The following is a 14,595-nucleotide window of genomic DNA, read 5'->3' as shown; positions in this document are numbered from 1 at the left end:
CTTTCTTTCTGAATCATGTGGGGTATTGACTAGATGTACAAAAGTGAGAATTATTTACACCAAAATTTCACAAGATTATCTCAGATTGCTCTAGAGATTCATTGATTTCTAAAGAAATTGACAGAGTGGTTTTGCTGAAGACTACTTTAAGAATTGTACTTTACCATTTCCCTGAGTTTATTAATTCTACAAATCACAGCTTAAAATTGTTGAAGAGGAAAGTCTTAAATACCAGATTCAATAACGACTTTTTCCATTATAGCCATGGAATCGAATCACAAACTCAGAAATACTTTTATTTATCTATTTATTTTTTGGTATTAAGTAGAAGAATGAAATTGGCAATTACCAAATTTAGGAATTCCTATGGAGAAGGAAATGGCAGCCCACTCCAGTGTTCTTGCCTGGAGAATCCAGGCAGAGCCTGATGGGCTGCCATCTATGGGGTCGCACAGAGTCAGACACAACTGAAGCGACTTAGCAGCAGTAGCAGCATGCTTAGCAACTCATTTCAGGAAAAAAAAAAAAAAAGTTCCTAAAGAACTGAATTCTTGAAAACAAAATTTTCCCCTAAGGGGGGAATATAATAATTCAAGAAACTTAAAATTAGAGTACTGGGTATGCACTGCTTACCAATGTATACCAATAGGAACTCAATATCTCTCTAAACAAAGTTTTGAATAGGTTATTTCTAAAGTCTGTTCTACTAGTATAAGGCCTTAGCATCAGTTTTGTTTTTTAAATTCTGAGTTTATAGTCAAGTAAGAAATGTGACATTGCATTGACCAGCTTGTCAAAAAGAATCTGATGTGCAGGCTTCATGTCATTTAGGATACCAAAACAACCATACAATTACTTAACAAGTAAGATAAGAAGGAAACTTTCTCAATCTGATAAAGGACATCTATGAAAAGTTCTCTGCTAACGTCATATCTAATGGTATGAATGCTTTTCCACTAACATAGGGGCAAGGCAAAGTCTATTCTGCCTAATCAACATTTACTGGCGACCCTGGTCACACCTGAAAGGTAAAAATAAATAATAAATAAAATACATACAGACTGAAAAGGAAAAGTCAACCTGTCCTTATTTGTAAAAAAGATAATTGTTTACATATAAAAAGCTAAGTGTTAGTCACTTAGCTGTGTCTCTTTGCGACCCCATGGACTGTAGCCTGCCAGGCTCCTCTCTTCACAGAATTCTCCAGGCAAGAATACTGGAGTGGGTAGTCATTCCCTTCTCCAGGGAATCTTCCCAACCCAGGGATCGAACACGGGTCTCCCGCATTGCAGGCTGATTCTTTACCATTTGAGCTGCCAGGGATGCCCATTAAAGGCTAAGGGAACTACAAAAGAGGTTATTAAAATGAGTAACTTAGCTTAGCAAGGTCACAGAATAACAGTATCATTTAAAATCACATCAGAAAAGATAGGTAAATTCAAAAAGATCACAGAGATATATTTTAAAAGACCTAAAACTTGAAAGATCCTCTATGTATAGATCAGTAAAACTAATATTAATATTTCGATTCTTCCCGAATTGATCTCAAGTTTCAATGTAACACCAATCAAAATTCCAGTTAAGTTTTTTTGTGTGGAAACTGACAGCAACTGATTCTAAAATTTCTATGGAAGGTCCGATATTACCCAAAACAATATTTGAGAAGAAAAAACTTAGAGAACTTTAGATTATCAGATTTAAAGACTCACTGCAAAATTACAATAAGCAAGAAGTTGTTTTAACATACCAGTAGACATACAGATCTACTGAACAGTATAGTAGTGAGTTCATTAAATATATGCTCAACTAATTTTCTACAAAGGAGCCAAAGTAATTCAACAGGGAAAACAATAAAGAACACTTACAACTCAATAGTAAGATAACTGATAACTGAATTTTTAAAAAAACGTGCAAAAGATTTGATCAGACATGTCACAGAAAGATATGCGTATTAAAGTAAGCATATTAAAAGTTGCTCAATATATTAGTTATCAGAAAAGTATAAATTAAAACAATAATGCAATATCATTTCACATTCACCAGAATGGCTAATACTAAAAGATAGGCAATATTGGTACATTTAGCAATGAAATTTTAATACATCTCAGTAGCAGGATAATTCACATGAGCACTAAAATTGTCTAAATATAAAATTAAAGCTAATGATCCAAAAAAGATTAAAAATATCTTTATCATCCATTAAGTACTAAACAACAAAAAGTGGACGCTACCAACAACTAGAAAACAGTTAAATTTTTAAGAAAGCAAACAGGATACGACATTTCACTACAAATTCATGCTATCCATTCTCACTGAACATTATCTGATGTATCACTGATTCTTTCTGAAAAAAACCTTGAACCCAGACACTTCTTTAAACTTTTCCCACTTTCCTAAACTTCTAACCTTACCCTTTAGTGAAAAGACTGAGAAAACCAAGGGCATGAGAATCCTCAAATTTCTCCTCTCTGCTTCAAAATACCTTATCTTGTGACTTGTGTTCTTTTTCATCTCATCTCTAAGGAACAATTATCCTTTCTGCTTTTACAAGGCTAGCATACCTGCACAAGTCTCCTTGTTCACATTATCAACCCATTCCTTGCACATCCAATCTCCCCCTCTAGACTGGTTGCTTTATTTCAGTCATCAAACATGTTCAAGTTGCCCATCACCTTAAATCCATAGCTTACTCAAGACACATTCACCACTAATATTAACAGAAGAGTATTGCTGGGATTCAGGACACTACCCCTACAAATGGCACCTTGGCATATAGGATATTTTAAGTTACAGGCATCTGAGAAACAGCCGGTATAGGACGGATCTTCTTCTCCTGAACAGTGATAACACCCTCAAGTGAGAGGTATCCTCACTACAATCTGGAGGAAACGTGCATACTGATCTTTAAAGTCAGAAGGACACAGAGAAATCTTAACAAGCAGGCCATGCTAAATTTCCCCCAGCTTGTAATTCTTAGCTCATACCACTTTGTCCTATTCACATTTTTCCATGACCTTCCACCCTTCATCAGACCTGGCCCAAAACTGCTCAAGCTTAACAGCTTCTTTATTTTCCTGTAAAGGTTCCTATGGTATGTAAAACATGAATTTGCAGGCATTTTCTCTTGTTAACCTGTATTTTCTAATGAAGTCACAGCTGAGAATCTAGAAGATTAGGGAAAAAAATTTGTTTCCTCGCCTACAGTATTATACATACAGTTCATTCTGTATATCACATTATTTGCACTCAGATAAAAATATTCTGTTCTCAATGGTCATAAAATATGCTAATACCTAACTCTAATCTTCTTTGAGCACTTTTATTATCTCCACATTACTTTATTCTTTATAACTTGTTTAAAAAATAGTGGTTACACTACAGTTTATACTCTACACCTTTAATTAATCAGTGTCAGCCTTCAAATATAATACTGCTCCACAGGGCTTCCCAGGTAGCTCAATCAGTAAAGAATCTGCCTGCTATGTGGGAGACCTGGGTTCGATCCCTAGGTTGGGAAGATACTTTGGAGAAGGGAACAGCAAGCCACTCCAGTATTCTTGCCTGGGAAATTCCACGGACAGAGGAGCCTGGAGGGCTACAGTCCATGGGATCACAAAAAGTCAGACATAACTGAGCAACTAACACACATATTGCTCCACATGTTCTCTAAGGAAGTTAAAACTCTATACTCTAAAATTCCTTTCTCCTAACTTCTGTGCTTTTGTTGTTGTCTGTTTTATTTTTACATACGCTACAGACCCACAGGAGTTTGAAACTATTGATACTTTCTGTTTTAGGCTGTTATTATCTTTCAAAGAAATCAAAATAAAAATTTAGTTTAACTCACTTAATTCCATGTCTAGAGCTCTTCATTTGTTTGTATCGAACCAACATTCTGTCTTATTCTCTCTTATCCTGAAAAACTTCCTGTAACAATCTTATAGAGTAAATCTGCTGGCAATAAATTCTGGTTTTATTCGTCTAAGAAAAACTTCAGCACTTCAGTTTTGAAAGGTAGTTTGCTAGGCATTGAACTCAGGGTTGAAATTTTTTTCATTCAGCCCTTTAAAATCACTAACTATTGTCTTCTGCCTTGAATAGCTTCTGAGAAAAAGGCAGCTCTAACACTTGTCTTTGTTCCTTTGTATGTAATGTGTCTCTCCCCCTCTCAGTCTTCAGTATTTCAGCCTCTTGTTTTGAACAGCCTGAATATTCTATGCTTGGGTGGGCTTGTTTTTCTTGGTGTTAGTAGGATGGGGATTTATCCAGCAAGGTGCTCTCTGAACTTCATGGACTTGTGGATTCCAACTACATAATTGTTACACTGCTCCATATCATTCCACAATATTGGATGTTTTCTTCCATGTTTTTTTCCACTCTTTTTTCCCTGTTTCAGTCTGGGTAACTTTTATTGATTTACCTTCAGTTTCAGTGATTCTCTCCATGACTGTTTCAAGTTTATTGATTATCTTGTCAAAGACATCCTACATCTCTGTTAGTGTATTCTGTATTTCTAGCCCTTTCATTTTACCCATGTTTATAATTTCTATATCACAGTTGAAAGCATCTGATCTTGAATATAAATAAGTACAAATAGGTCTTAGGTAGACACTGTACCCCTGGGTCTTAGAGAAGTGCCTTCTCAGAGCCCCTTCCCTCGTCCTAGCTGTAGTTCTGCACAGATTCCGCCCCTTCCCACATGGATGGAGGATTTTTTTCTGTTTGCCAGTGTGTCTCAGAGAGGGTCTGTCTGCATTGATGATAACCCTCTGGCACTGAAATCACTGCCACTTCTTACTTGATGGTGGAGGAGAAGGGAAGACAGCATTCTTGTTGTCCTGATTTGACTTCAGTCATAGGTGGATACTGTACCCACAGGGCTCAGGGATGTGGCCCCTCTGAACTATAATTCAGGCATACATTCCTTCCCCTAACAGAGGGGTAGAGAGTTTTCCCTATTCTGTTTTCCTAGTTGAGTTTTATTCAGTAACATAAGGGCAATGGCGGCTTTTATCCTGGTTGTTTCTTCATCTCCCTGCAGATGAAGGCTTTTGCCCCATTAAGTATACAGGGACAGAGTTCCAGGCCTCTCCTCCTTCCCAACTGACACTCTTCTCTACCCTCAGGCCAGCCAACACAAAGGGAGCTTTCTAAGTACTCTCACCATATAGAGAACCATGAATAGAACTCACTCTGTTACCTGTGGCCTTCATTCTCTACCAGCCTGCCTGTGGCCTTGACCAATTCACTAAGCTTAATTCCTACCAGCGACTGCTTGCACCTGCTCCCAGTAGACAAACCCTTGTATCCTATAATCACCTGTAGGCACCTGTCTCTCCTTAGATTTCAGTTCACTGTTCTGCAAACTCATCTCTCCAACAGGTTCAAGAAAAGTCATGAACTTGGTTTGGACTCTTTAATTTTAAGCATAGAAATAATGCTCTTTTCATCGCTCTATCTGTCTCTGAGGTTAATCTATTATTGATCCTTCTTTCACTCCAAGTATGGCCATATCAAGAATAGATTTCTAACATTCCCATTTATCTAATCTAATGAAAAGACTGCCTGTTTGATCTCAGCATCTAAATAGTAATCCAGGGAAAAACTGAGTGACTTTGCTGATGCACTTCCATCAAGAATGTAAGAGAACTATTTTCTGCTCAGTTTTGGTTTGAGGGGAGAAGGGATGTGAAAGAGATGGGGAAATGGCATTTTCATTAACAGTTCTACCAGAACCAAGCAAAATAATGGGATCAACAATTTCCTGAGTGCTATTTTAAATGTTTCATGTATCTGGACAGACAAAAATCAATATATGTCCCCAGAAGATACTGCCTCACCTTGGTAAACAAGGACACACACTAATGACAACAATTTAGGGACTTACTGAGCAAAGAACACGATTTTAAATATTTATTTGTTTGACTGGATCAGGTCTTAGTCATGGCACATGGGATCTTTCACTGTGGCACACCGTCTCTCTAGCTGGGGGGGGTGGGGGGGTGGGGCGGGCCTCTGGAGTTGCTGCCCACGTGCCCAGCTGCTCCACTCCATGTGGATCTTAGTTATGCGACCAGAGGTCAAACCCACATCCCTGTCACTGCAGGGCAGATTCCCAACCAAATGGTCTACGAAAGAAGTCCCATGAACATGATTTTATATATTTAACTTAATTATGTTTAGCTTTTATTTTCTCATATAAAAAACTTTTTAGAAAACAAGCTATATCAACTACAGCTTATTTTTAACAATAAAAAAAATGAAATTCAGGCATAAAAAGGACAAAATAATGCTATTTGTAGGAACATGGATGGACCTAGAGATTGTCATACTGACAGAGAAATAAGGCAGACAGAGAAAGATAAATATCATATAACATCGCTTATATGTGGAATCTTAAAAAAAAAGGGGGGGTTATAAATGTACTTATCTATAAAACACAAATAGAGTTACAGATGCAGAAAAAAAAATTATGATTTCCAGAGGATAAGGGGGAGGTAGGGATAAATTGGAAGATTGGGATTGACATACAAACACTATTATTTACAAAATAGATAACTAATAAGGACCTACTAATATATTAATAGCACAAGGAACTCTACTCAATACTCTCAGCTTTTTCACTCTCCTTTTTCACCCTCATCAAGAGGTTGTTTAGGTCCTCTTTGCTTTCTGCCATTAGAGTGGTAACATCTGCATATCTGGTGTTACTGATATTTCTCCCTTCAATCTTGAGTTCAGCGTGAGTTTTCCAGCTTGACATTTTGCATGCTGTACTATTCATATAAGTTAAATAAGCAGGGTGACAATATACAGCCTTCTACTCCTTTCCTGATTTTGAACCAGTCCATGTTTCATGTCTGGTCTAACTGTTTCTTCTGGTCCTGCATACATGTTTCTCACGAGGCAGGTAAGAATGAAAAAGTTGGTTTAAAACTCAACATTCAAAAAACTAAGATCATGGCATCCAGTCCCATCACTTCATGGCAAATAGATGGGGAAACAATGGAAACCTTGACAGACTTTATGTTCTTGGGCTCCAAAATCACTGCAAACAGTGACTGCAGACACGAAATTAAAAGATACTTGCTCCCTGGAAAAAAAAGCTATGATAAAGAAAACCTAGACAAGCATATTAAAAAGCAGAGACATCACTTTGCCAACAGAAGTCTGTCTAGTCATAGCTGCGGCTTTTCCAGGAGTCATGGATGGATGTGACAGTTGGACCATGAAGAAGGCTGAGTGCTGAAGAATTGATGCTTTCGATTTGGTAGTTTCAGGTATTCACTCAGTAAGTGAATGCTGTTGAAAGCCTACTAGATTCCTGGCAGTAGTTAGCAACCAAGTCTCCTACATATGTTCCTCTGTTCTTGGGGAAATACACATGGAAACAGTTAAAAATCAATATAGAGTAAGAGCTCTGTTGAACTAAGAACAGTACACCACAGAAACAAGTGAAAGTGAAATCACTCAGTCATGTCTGACTTTTTGTGACCCCAATGGACTGCAACCTGCCAGACTCCTCCAGCATGGGATTTTTCTGGCAAGGATGCTAGAGTGGGTTGCCATTTCTTTCTCCATGGGGTCTTCCTAACCCAGTGATCGAACCCGGGTTTCTCACACTGCAGGCAGACTCTTTACTGTCTGAGACACCAGGGAAGCAAGTCCAGATTTGAAGGGATAAAGAAACATCTTCTGGAGGAAGAAAAATCTCAGTTGAACCCTAAATTTAAAATAGGAGGCTGCTAGTTGAGCATCGCAGAATAGATGCCTTCAAATAGTGGTGCTGGAGAAAACTCTTGAGAATCTCTTGGACTGCAAGAAGATCAAACCAGTGGATCCTAAAGGAAATCAACCTGAATATTCACTGGAAGGATGGATGCTGAAGCTGAAGTTCCAATAATTTGGCCACCTAATGCAAAGGGCCGACTCAATGAAAAAGACCCTAATGCTGAGAAAGATTGAGGACAGTCTTTGAGGAGTAGAAGATGGTGGCAGAGGATGAGATGGTAAGATAGAATCACCGACTCAATGGACATGAGTTTGAGCAAACTCAGAGAGGTAGTGAAGGACAGAGAAGTCTGGCGTTGGCGTGCTTCAGTTCATGGGGTTACAGAGTCAAACATGACTTAGGGACTGAACAACAACAACAATATTCACTTGAACAACTTCCCCTCTCTCCACCTCCCCAAACACTGTAATTTGATATCTATCCTCTAAATTTCTACAGGAAGAGGCTCTAGAAAGTCTTGAAAAACTGGTCAAAGTCCATGTGTGTGTGCATGGTATGTGCTCAGTCATATCAGACAGACTCTCTGCGATGCTATGGACTATAGCCTGCTAGGCTCCTCTGTCTTTGCATGGGAGGAATTCCAGGAAGGAATACTGGAGTGAGTTGCCATTTCCTCCTCCAGGGGATCTTCCTGACCCAGAGATCAAACCCTCATCTCCTGCATTAGCAGGCGATTCTTTACCACTGAGCCACCTGGAAAGCCACATGACTTACTCTCAGTTCTAATCAACCTTTAACACTGAGAACGCCACCATTCTGCTTAAAACTTTTAGCATCACCTTGGAACTCCCATCACCTTGGAACCTGGCTTTAAAATTCTGATTGTCTTATTTTTAGACTGCAGTTTACTCTCACTAAAATCTTTCCAGGTTCACACATACATTAAATGTAGGTATTTCTCAGGGTTCTACCTTCAAGTATCTTTGATTTTTGCTCTATCAATGTTTTCTAATAATCTCTGATTCCCATGACTTCCTCTCCCACAAATATGTTGCTGTTTGTCAACCCCTTTTAAATCATATCTATATCTGAATTCTCTGTGTTTATTAGTCAAAATTCCCAATAGACATTTCAAACTAGATATTTTACATGGACACTTCAAATAAATATTTTTATTAAAAACAATAAATGTTCATTTATATATCAAATTAATATATCAAGATGATATCCTTCCCTCCCCATCATCAAAAATAAAACCCATATATGATCATCTGTACCATTTTTCTAGATTCCACACATAGGTGTTAATATATGACATTTGTTTTTCTCTGACTTCACTCTGTATGGTAGTCTCTTAATCCATTGCTATACAGTAGAATCTAATACAATACTGCAAAGCAACATTATTGCAATAAAAAATAACTTAAAAATAACATAAACTAAAACCCCCAGTTTCTTCCTTTTGGGGTTTCCCAGTGGTCCAGTGGTAAAGCATCCGCCTGCCAGTGTAAGAGACATAAGTTCGATCCCTGGTCCAGGAAGATTTCACATGCCATGGGGCAACCAAGCGTGCATACCACAACTGCTGAAGCAGCCTGCACACCCGCGCTCCACAACATGTAAAGCCAGGGCAATGAGAAGCCGCACACCGCGGTAAGAAAGCCCACACAGAGACTGAAGACCTGAGGCAGCCAAAACCATAAACGAATTAAAGAATTTTCTTCGTTTTGGCACTCACAATTTGACTACTGCTACAACATCTGTACAATATTTATAACATGGTGGAAGAATTGAAGGGAAAAGGGACAGTATAATAGCTAGTGTGGATGAAATACCTCATTGTGGAGATACTGCAACAGATTAAAACAAAAAATCAGGAAGGTGACCACCAGCCTCATGGAAATATGAATCACTCCTGTTTTCTCTCCTTTTTGATTTACAACTAACTGGACATCTCTAAAAAAAAAGCAACTCTGCACGTCACACCATGACACCTGTGAGACCCACACACATGTGCACCGGAAAGGAGCAGACAGCAGAACGAGAGCGCGGCTGCGGCAGTGAGGGGGCGCTGAGGGAACAGAGGTGGCGCTGAGGTGGCGCTGAGGGGGCGCTGAGGGGGCGCTGAGGGAGCAGAGGTGACGGAGGTGGCACTGAGGTGGCGGAGGGGGCGCTAAGGCAACAGAGGTGGCGGAGGCGGCCCTGAGGTGGGAGCGGAGCGCCTGGCAGAGAACCGCGTGACCTTCCCGGCGCAGGAGGCGGAGTGAGCGGAAGCTAGGCGGTGAGCGCCTCACTCTGTGCAGCAGAAGGGGCTGTCTGCCCTCCGACTGTTGGGAACCCTCCGCTGAAACGCGCCCCCCACTGGGCCATGGGAAAGCTAAATAGGCAAGCGCTCCTTAAGGACACACTTCCTCCAACTTAGCTGCCACTTTTTTACTTAAAAAAAAAAAACCCATGCTCTTGTCTCCCAGCTTAAAGTGAAGTGACATGAAGTCGCTCAGTCGTGTCCGACTCTTTGCGGCCCTGTGGTCTCCCAGCTTAGCAGCAGCCAAGTCCTCTCCAGTAAGAAAAACCAAAAACTTGTGCTATGCTGCCACCTTCTGGGAAACAAAACGGCTCCTAATTACCAACCTCTTGAACAGTTAGAACCCCAATAAACAAACTCTTGCCCAATTGAGAAAATACTCACTAACTCAAATGCGATGGCAAAGGCACTTTTCATCAAACACCATAAAAATCCCAGCAATAAAGTATTACGAAAAGAAAAAAGCAATTTTCTAGCAGCCAAACGTAAAGACACAGAATATTGCAATTTAACTGATAAAAAATTAAAAATAGCTGTTATGAAGAAATTCAGTGAGCTACAAGAAAACTCAAAATGACAATACAATGACCTTAAGAATAAAATAAGGAGTATTTTACCAAAGAGACTGAAATTCTAAAAAAGAACCAACCTGTATTGTACTCACACAAAAGCAGACACACTGACCAATGGAACAGAATAGAAAGTCCAGAATTAAATTCCAGTAGATAAAGTCAACTAATATTTGACAAGAGAGCCAAGAATATGAAATGGGGAAAGAGCAGTCTCTTCAACTAATGGTGCTGGAAAACTGGAAAAATACATGCAAAACAGTGAAATTATACTATCTCACGTCACTCACAACAATTAACTCAAAAGAGATAAAAGACATAAGACTTGATACCATAAAACTCCTAGAAGAAAATGTAGGGAAGAAGCAATGTCTTGGCAGTGATTTTTTTAATATGACACCAAAGGACAAACAATAAAAACAAAAATAAAAAATGTGACTACATCAAAATCAGAAGCTTCTGTATAGCAGAACCAGCAATTAACTAAATGAAAAGATAACTTACAGAATGTGAGACAACTTTTTCAAACCATATATCAGATAAAGAGTTAACATTCAAAATGTATAAAGAATATAGTCAACGTCATCACACACACACAAAAAAGTCTGATTAAAAAATAGGCTGAAGAACAAGAGACAAAGAGTACATCAAAATGGCCAACAGACACGTGAAAAGATGCTCATCACTAATCAGAGAAATGGTAATAAAAGCCACAACGAGGTATCACCATACACCTATCATAATGGCTATCATCAAAGGCAAAGAATAACAAATATTAGGAAGGATGTCAGGAAAAGGGAATCTTCATGCACCATTGGTGGGAGTGTAAGGTGCAGCCACTGTAGAAAACAGTATGGAATTTTCTTAAAAAATTAAAAATATGATCTTGAAATTCCACTTCTAGGTACATACCCCAAATATGAAAACAGGATTTCAGTAGAATATATGCACTCTCATGGTGATTGCTGCATTATTCCCAATAGCCAAGATATGAACACAACCCAAGTGCCCATCAATGGATGAATAAATAGAAAAGATGTAGAATATATACACAATGGAATATTATTCAGCCACAACAAAGGAGAATATCCTTCCATTTGTGACAACATTGATGTACATTAAGCACATTATGCTATGTGAGATGGGCGTCTCAGATGGTGCTAGTGATGAAGTACCTGCCTGCCAATGCAAGAAGTGTAAGAGACACGGGCTCAATCGCTGGGTTGGGAAGATCCCCTGGAGGAGAAAATGGCAACCCCCTCCTGTATTCTTGCCTGGAGAAACTCATGGAGAGAGGAGCCTGGCTGGCTACAGTTCATAGGGTCACAAAGAGTCGGACATGACTGAAGCAACTTAGCACACACACACGCTATTTGAGGTGAGTCAGACAGATAAAGTCAAGTTATTGAATCTAAAAAGTCAAAATGAAAAACAGAGTAAAATGACTGTTATCAGGGGATGAGGGTGGGAGAGATAAGAATGAGTGTTTAAGGGTACAAACTTAGAACAAGTACTAAATAAGCTATAGAGATCTGATGCACAGTATAATGAATATAAGCAATAATGTGCTAAGTCACTTCAGTTGTGTCTGACTCTGTGACCCTGTGGACTGTAGCCTGCCACACTCCTCTGTCCATGGGATTCTCCAGGCAAGAACACTGGAGTGGGTTGTCATTTCCTCCTCCAGGGGATCTTCCTGACCCAGGGATCAAACCCACGTTTCTCATGTCTCCTGCATTGGCAGGTGGGTTCTTTGCCACAAGTGCCCCCTGGGAAGCCTCATAAGCACTAATATCATACTATAAATATGTAATATAATAAATATCCCTATCAGCAAAAAAAAAAACAAACAAAAAACAAAGCTAGTTAACAGCTGACTCACAGCACCTGTGTGTAAGTATCACTAACACTGTTGTAAACCAGATGTGGTAACAGAGGAGGAATGCACTCAGTTCATTTAAAAATGTGAAATCAGCAAATACCTGCTTTAATATCAGTTCCATATCCCTGAACTTGTATATGATCAATAAAGGAATTCTTATATCTATTCCATGTTGGTCAGGTTTCTTCATCTTTGAACATTCACTTTCAAGAAGAACAAGCATTCTAAGTGTGGCTACAAACGTGACTTGTAGCCTAAAAGCTCTAAATATGCTCTAAATATAGAAATTTTTATCAGTTTATATATAAATGTTTATGAAGAAGAGATGTTGTAGTAATTTATGTACTCTGAAAGCTATTTAAATATAAAAATTATAATTAAGAACTGTTAAATAGTTAAATAAATTAACGGTAAACCAGATTGATAGTTAAAATATAAATATTGAGAGTATGTCACCAAAAAACATCAAGGAAGAACATGTGATCCTCTTTTCATGTAATAAATATTTATAAAAATTTAAATACTAACACAAGAAGAAACACCAGAGATTAAATCATAGTAAAATAACTTTTGGAGAACTATTTGGTATACTAACTAGAATAAGTAAAAAGCAAAAATGAACCCTATGTTGTCTCAGGACTATCTGGGAAAATGAGATTGGGGTCTATCTTCCAACAGTACTGTGCTAAGTTGTTTCAGTCACATTCAACTCCATGCAACCCTATGGACTGTAGCTGCCCAGGCTCCTCTGTCCTACACTTCCCTAGAAACCACAGTTAAGATAAATGTAAAATGTTTGTCTGCCTAGTTTGCTTTGAAATCCCTAATTCTTGAGATTCCACTTAGACTGATGAACTTCAGGTTAGCATAACATGCAAACCCTGGACCTATGTGACTAAAATGTAATAGATGATTTGTGGAAAACCAAGGCTATGATTGGGCTTCTCTGGTGGCTCAGATGGTGAAACGTCTGCCTGCAATTCAGGAGACCCAGGTTCAATCCCTGGGTCAGGAAGATCCCCTGGAGAAGAAATGTCAATCCACTCCAGTATTCTTGCCTGGAAAGTTCCATGAACCAAGGAGACTGGTAGGCTATAGTCCATGGGGTCACAACTTTACTGTCACTTTTCAAGGCTATGATTTAGTGCCAAGTCCACACACTCTGAGCTCTCACCAGTGGCAGCCATCCATGGTCCAGGAGAAAAAGAAGGTACAAAAAGAAGGTGGTTGGTGGGCCCTTCCGTATGATGAAGATGCTCAGTATTCTGTATTTCTTGTCTTCTATCCTTCCCTGACATCTCCAAGGCTATATCTATCCTACTTTACTCTTTCCCTTCATTAGACATTTGATCCAAGCAGAGCTAAATTAAATTCTTTCAGAAGCTGAATAATACTGAGAAGAAGTTGTGAAAGCCATGTTATGTTAATAACAGGAAGTTAAAGACAGACTCTTGAACTTCTATTTATAAGGTTCCTAAAGTAAATACTCTCTTGGATTCTATAAAATAAACTTTTATTCTTTTAATGACCTTTTAATTCTTTCAACTTTTTTTGCTTAAGCATTGTAAAATTATACACAAACACATATACAACACACACACAGGTTCAAATGTACATACACAATTCTTATGTTACTGGTGGACTTATTAAAAAATAACTATCTCAGGTCAACAAAAAGGATGGAGGGATAAGAAAAGAGTGTAATCAAATATGTTATGAAGCTAAGGAACACATAGGAGTTTATATTCTCTCATGGACTTAACACTTTGGATGACAAAGGGAAAAGGAACCAGACAGGGTCTTCAGCTAGCATAGGTGAAAAGAGGTTGTTAAGATCTCATTTGTTCCAGATAAGTTATACATATTGATATATTATGCAAATGAGTATATATTTATATACTCGAACATTTTTTACAAAGATGTGAAAATGAACAAAAAAATTCCACAAGGAACATTTCAGTGAATAATTAGAGAAAAAAAATTAGTGAATAATAAGAGAGAAAACTATCAATTTTATAAGTGTTGGCTGAAATAGTAAACAAATACAAAACTGTGGAGCTAAATATGATAACATAATCTAGCGAGGATGCCCATAAATTACCAAAAG

The 14,595-nt window shown here is 38.5% G+C and overlaps 1 protein-coding gene across 3 annotated transcripts in view; it reads right to left on the bottom strand.

The window, feature by feature from the left end:
* The window catches only part of DYNC2H1 (dynein cytoplasmic 2 heavy chain 1), a 385,810-nt gene that overhangs the window by 107,530 nt on the left and 263,685 nt on the right, over window positions 1-14,595 (bottom strand). The window lies entirely within an intron of this gene.

This window comes from Odocoileus virginianus, chromosome 10, assembly GCF_023699985.2.
Source record: "Odocoileus virginianus isolate 20LAN1187 ecotype Illinois chromosome 10, Ovbor_1.2, whole genome shotgun sequence".
Lineage (NCBI taxonomy): Eukaryota > Metazoa > Chordata > Mammalia > Artiodactyla > Cervidae > Odocoileus > Odocoileus virginianus.
The sequence above is the reverse complement of the archived record's forward strand: the minus strand, read 5'-3'. Positions and strand labels throughout refer to the sequence as shown.